At 36.4% G+C, this 6,434-nt stretch overlaps 1 pseudogene across 1 annotated transcript; it reads right to left on the bottom strand.

The window, feature by feature from the left end:
• Window positions 1-2,651: 2,651 nt before the first annotated feature.
• On the bottom strand, window positions 2,652-4,432 carry LOC143555462 (scarecrow-like protein 1 pseudogene; annotated as a pseudogene). Its single transcript, XR_013139210.1, has 2 exons — window positions 4,293-4,432; window positions 2,652-4,191 (listed from the first exon to the last, which is right to left on the bottom strand). The product of XR_013139210.1 is annotated as a scarecrow-like protein 1 pseudogene (transcript).
• Between the last annotated feature and the right edge of the window lie 2,002 nt (window positions 4,433-6,434).

The raw sequence follows: 6,434 nt of genomic DNA, 5'->3' as shown, positions 1-6,434 counted from the left end.
AGTAAACTTATGATATTTGAAATATATATATACTACCCAAAAATTAATTTTCTTTATATTTATCATGTCCGAGTAATCTCCGAGTACTCCGAGTACTCCCTCAAGGGGGTCGGCCGCCTAGGAACCGCCTAGCGGCTTTTACAACATTGCGAAGATGTAATCCTCTACTACAGGCGACGTCTCCAAAACGTTTATGTCGTAGTTGGACCCGGAGCTGCCAAAGTAGGCCAGCCAAACCCAAAGGTCGTACAAAGCAACCGCTTGAAACTCATCATTGGTACTTTCTGGTCACCACGTGTATATTGACCTCGCCATGTAGTTGGACGTGAGCCCACTTCCAATGCATACAATCTAAACTCCCGATCATGTCGGGTAAACCATGTTCCATTTCATGCACCGAGTAAATCTGTTGTAGGTCGTGCCAAGTGGGTCTTCTAAGATAAAGGTCATCGTATAGTTGTATTATGCCTATACTAAAATTATTAATAAAAAATTTAAAATAAACGCAATATATTTTTTTAATAGTTTAATAAATACCTTGGCAAAACTACTCCAAGGTGTCTCGTGTTGTTTTTTCCGTCATTTTTAAGTACTCATCATTGATGTCGGTCGTATTTTTGTAGGCGAGCACACGTAACGCTGACGTACACTTCTGGATACTGATAAATCCTAACAGCCTCGTGTATCCCGTTTATGCTTAAAGTAATCATACTCACGCTCCAAATCATGGGCAATGCGTAAAAATTAACGTTTAGTCATCCGAAAGCGACGTATAAAAGTCTTCGGGTTCTTGTATATCGGCGAGCCAACAAATTAGTCTTCCATCAAACGATTGTTTGCGCTCTCATGATCTTGTTCAATATATTCTTCTCAAAACCGGTTAAGGAGGAGAATAAATAGATTACATATACTTTATCGCAAGCATAACTGCACTTGTAACCGCCTCCTTCTTCGCCTCGTCATCGGCCGTGTGCTCGTTATTTTGCAAATATCGATTGATTATGTCGAATGAAGAGGGAGAATCTATTTTGTTGGTGTTTTGAATAGAAAGTTTGAAAAATTGTGAAAATTGGTTTAAAAGATCTGTAGAGAGTGTTTAAAAGTATGAGGAATTTGTAGAGATTGTTTTAGGAAGTTCAGATTTTGGTTATTAATATAGGAAAATAATTGATTTTTTTAAAAGCAGTTGTTACAACGACTAGGTTGACCAAAAAAGGAGCTTGGCGCTGTGTGGGGAGCCCCCCTTCCATGGCGCCCATAGCGGCCCGAGGGCCGGTGTTCCCCGGTGCTATGGGGCGACATGGTTGGGGATGACACCCACTACAGATGGTCTAAGGGTATCTCCAATGGATTAGAGTGTTTTGAAATACAAACAATTTTAGTCACCTGTTTATCTTCTCTCTCCTTTTGAAGCTTTAAAGCGGTTTGTAATTCCAAACCCTTTCTTGTCTCTCTCCTCTCTCAAACTAACCATTGGAGAAGAAAGAGTTTGGAATTACAAAACGCTTCATTCATGCTTGAGAATTGGATGAAAATTGGGTGGGAGAATGGGTGAAAGTTGGAAGTATTAAAAACCGATATCCTTTTGGATAATAATATGATTTAGAAAACTCATGTATACCATCAAATTATTTTATGTGTACCTTTCTTAGATATATTTTTAAAATAACATGATTTATTAGATTTAATTTTTTAGCTAATACAATGGGGAAGCGTCGAGTTTTAAGCTAACATGGAGGGGAGACGATGGGTTTTGAGCTAACATGGTGGGGAGGCGGCAAGTTATGAGTTAATATGGAGGGGAAACGACGAGTTAAGAAACATGTCGTCTCGATTTCTAACGTAGAGCCTAAGACGAGTTAGTAAATGGATAAAGTGAGAATTTGAATTTCAGAAGAACATATTTGGATTCTCTCTCTAAAAATTTGACATTTGAGAATTTTTCCTTATTTTTAACATGATATAATGTGAAAGTCTCAGACTTGTTTTTATCCATCTCAAGAATAACACCGACAAACTCAACACATTTGTATGAAAGCGGGCTGATTCTGGACAACATTAACAGTTAACGGCTCAAATGGTCAGATATGTAAAAATAAAATGAAACAGTTTGATTGAATAAGTCAAAGGTCATGTATTTAGGGCCGACAATTCCCTATATAACTATATTATATTTGTAATTATTAGTAATATAGTTCATAATCATATTTATTTGACTTACTTGTATCAACAAAACACAAAAGAGAAAAAAAATGGACTTGTTGGGTGACCTGCCAAAGTTTTGTCCATTTACTTTACCCATAAATATATATAGTCGTGACTAGCGCCCATGTTAACCTGCCCATTTTACCACTCCTTACAACCAAGAATCCTACATGATTCAAAGTTCATGAGGAGCCGTCGGATGCAAAGATTTAATTAGCATGCGAAGAAATACAAGATTTCCGGTTTTACGGCCTTAGAAGGAAGGGAAAAGATGAAAACTCATTAAAATAGTATTCATTTCTTAAATAACGTATCGTGGGGGATGAAAAACTTTTATCATATACTCTTTACACGAAAGTGTAGGTAAAGTATATGAATTGAAAACCATTTTGTCATATTGACTTGACAGATGTTAATTAAGAGAAAACCGTAACTTTTTTATAACAAATTTTAAATACGAACGTCACTGTTTATAGCCTATAGATTAATACAAACTAAAGAGTACATGAAAGTTAGGTATAGGTCATCTTAACATAAAGTATAAGTAATAAAAACAAGTTAACAACAAACATCAAAAGTCATCTCCAAGCAGATGTAACAATCAACACTTTATCTTCCCATCCAAAATGAATCGCATTCGTCTCAACCTTCGTTGTATACCTCTCGCTATACTGCTTGATCAGCTTCCGAATCATGTCATTCACATTTTCACTAATCAGGCTAGGCCGAAAACCTGCCATCGTCATCCTCGCCTTCCACTTTCCCCACACTTCGTACCTCTCGATCCGCTCGTCTCCTTCACAAGCGATTATGTTCACAATTTCACGCGCCAAACATTGTTTCTCGACATTAACTCGTTCCTGGCTCTCTCGTGGAAGCGTCGCGTCGAGACTATCAAACATTGCATAATAATAATTGTACACTTCATTAAACCTATGCAAAAACGGGGCCGTGTTCGTGTTCACATCTTGTTCCACAACGGTCACAAGTTTCGGGTTTAGACTTTTAACCATCCTCAAAAGTTGATCTCGTTGGTTCACGGTCGAAACACTTTCATCGGGCATATGATGGAGTTGAAATGCAAAGTTCACAATCAACGCCTCACCCGCCCGACAATTAAGCACCCCGGGCTTGATTACCGAAGTATGTGCCGCCACAGGGCTAAACTCGAAATCCAGATTAAGGGATTTCGCAAGCTCTGTGAGCCTGAGCCCAATATGGTTAAGCCCACCAACATCCCGTTGTACAGACTCTGGATCATCGACCCCGGTTAACCTTAACCGGGGTCGTGGGCTCTGACCTGCCAGAGTCTGCAACAGGGTTATGTATTGACTTCCTTGACCAATATCAAAATCAATTATGTGTACCATTTTTTCACCCGCAAACGCCTCGAGAATCGCGCCATTAGCCGCCATAAAACCGAACCGGAAACACGGGCAAACCTCGAAGAGCACTTGCATAGCCGAAAGCCGGTCTTTAGAAGGCGGTTCCTTACATTTTAAAGCGCGGTAAAGACCACTACCCGATACGGCCACACGAGCAGCAAGTGCCTCTACCATGTAAGCTAGTATTCTCCGCGAAGGGTCTCCGTCTATAGCGACCGTTCCGCGGAGCTCGTTTATCATATTCGACGCGTCCTCAAAGTTGCCTTCGGAAACCGCCAACGCGCACTCGAAGAGCATATCTTTCGGAGTAATTAAGGACACATGTTTATTATTATTATTATTATTATTATTGTTGTTGTTGTTGTTGTTAGTGTTGCCACAACTAACATATGAGTCATTTGAACTCGGGTACGAGTCGTATGAACTCGGTGAGTCCGAAGCAGAGTCATCATCAACAAGTGCTCGTTCGAGTTCTTGAAGCTTTAATCTCATCTTATCTTCATCATAACTCAACCCTTCAAAATCCTCAGTTAATAAATACTCAGGTTCATCAAAGTATGTTGTTGTATCATAAGCTGACACTGATCTAATCATGGTTCAACTGAAATAAAAAATATTAATATCAAAATTGTTACATGAATAACAAAGATAATGAAAACCCAAATACAATTTCTATGAATTAAATAAAAAGGTGAAACTGACCTTCAAAAATTTTCTTGACAATTGTTCTAATGTTTGTAGTTGTTTTTAAATAATAGAAGATGATAATGGAGTTTGCCACCAACCTTACTCAAAGTCATCAAGAGTATGATTTTTGTGGCCATTCAGCACCGCGTGCTTACCAATACCAAAAAAAGTTTTATGCTATGGTTGGTTAATTGCAACTACACCCCTAGCCTTTTAGGAAAGTACAGTTTGCATCCCTGTATTCGTAGTATAAACTATAAACCACTTAAAAAAATGTTATCATTTTGACATTTTAATAAACCAAGACGCGTTACTTGTATTTTTTTAAATAAGTTTCATAATTATAGGTAGCAAAAGTCAAGGTTTCTATAATATTTGACTTATAATATATAAAAGTTGAAGGGATATTATCATGTTATGACAATTTCTCCTAACATGTTCGTTCCCTTAGTTGACTAATTCAACTTTCAACCTCATTTGTGACATATCCGTTTATGAAGGATTCTAGAAACAGAGTAAAAGTAAGAAAGTGTATGTGGATCAGTGGATGTGAATATTGAAGTGCAATTAGTCATTTTCAAGTTTCAACCATGCTTAAATTTCATTCTAATTGTACCATTTTTATTTCTCTTACATTGGATACATATATGTAGAGGGAATATATAGAGATGAGAGTTGTTTAATGTCACTTAAAACTAGCTAAAAGTGACATCTAACCTTCTCTAGCCGCTTGTAATAGCGATATTAGATGCAATGAGGATTAGTGCAAAATAAGATCTTAAGTAGAAACAAATTAATTGGTTGGTCATTTAGTTGCATGCCTTGCATCACGCCATCACGGGATCCAACTTATATTTTTGTATGATCAGTTGGATTATCTTATTCTTTATCTGCAACTGATGAGTTGCATTTTTTAGTGTCGTCGGTTCAATCATATTAGCGGAGATAACTAGGAAATCTTCAAATGCAATAGATCTTCAGTTGAAACTCTTAAACAATGCAGTAGCAGCCGATCACTTACCTATGACCAATTTCACTTTTTAATGGCAAACTCCTTCTTTGGTCATTTTGTGTCAACAGTTCCAACAAATTTAAACCAAACAATAAGATATTTTCCTATTCAAATTGAAGAAAACAAAAGATATTTTCCTATACAAATTTAAAGCCCAACAATAAGATATTTTTGTCTCAACAGGTCCAACAAATTGAAGAAAACAAAAGATATTTTTCTAAGCAATAACTTGAGAAGCCGCCCCTAAAGTGGTGCTCAGAAAAACAAGAAGAAAACAACAAACAAGATAAAAACAAAGAATCGTCTTCCTATATACTTAAAAGAGAATCAATTGTGTTGCTATAACTGTGGTTAGTACACCAGCTGATTCTTCTAGCCATGGTTGCATAAGCCGCTAGCTCCCTAGGCGCTCCCAAGCTGGTCAACTAAGGTGTTGCGAGTACTCGGACATGATAATAATCATAGAGAAATTAATTTTAGGAAAGTTATATATATGTCAAATATCAATATATCATAAGTTTAGTAATATGTATAACAAAATATTTGAATATCAATATAAATAAAAAAAGATGCATCTTTAAATACAAATAAAGTATTCTAAAATTTGAAAATCATTAATTAAAAAAATGATAGTAGTAATTATGATTTTATTATCTAAGTCAAAATCGATTTAAATTGACAAACTAGATCTAACTCTGGCTGAATTTGACCATCTTTGAGAGATTCAAGTAACTAGACGGGAGTTAAAGAAAGTCGCGTTGGCACCATACCTTACAGCGAATCGACATTCATGAGCTGTTTTCAACACTGCTTCTAGCATTTGTGTAACTAGGTGTGTTCAAGAAATCCGAAATCCGAACCGAAACCGAAACCCAAATAAACCGATTCGAATTCTTATTCGGATATTCAGATTAGATCAATCCGAATATCCGAATAACTAATTCGGATTCGGATATGGAATTTTAAAAAATTCGGATTGATCGGATTCGGATATCCATTTAATCCGAATAAAAACCATGTTTTTAATGGTATTTTCCGGTTATATTTATTAGACTATTATTTGAAGTTTAAACTTTAAGTTTGTGTTAAGAGTAATTCGTATTTTCTGGTTTGTATGTTTATTATGATTCTAAACTATTAAATGT

The sequence above is a fragment of the Bidens hawaiensis genome, unplaced genomic scaffold, assembly GCF_021521415.1.
Source record: "Bidens hawaiensis isolate Kalapana, Puna unplaced genomic scaffold, B.hawaiensis_p1.1 tig00018132_1, whole genome shotgun sequence".
Taxonomy (NCBI): Eukaryota; Viridiplantae; Streptophyta; class Magnoliopsida; order Asterales; family Asteraceae; genus Bidens; species Bidens hawaiensis.
Note: the sequence above shows the minus strand (reverse complement) of the source record. Positions and strands in the feature narration are given on the sequence as shown.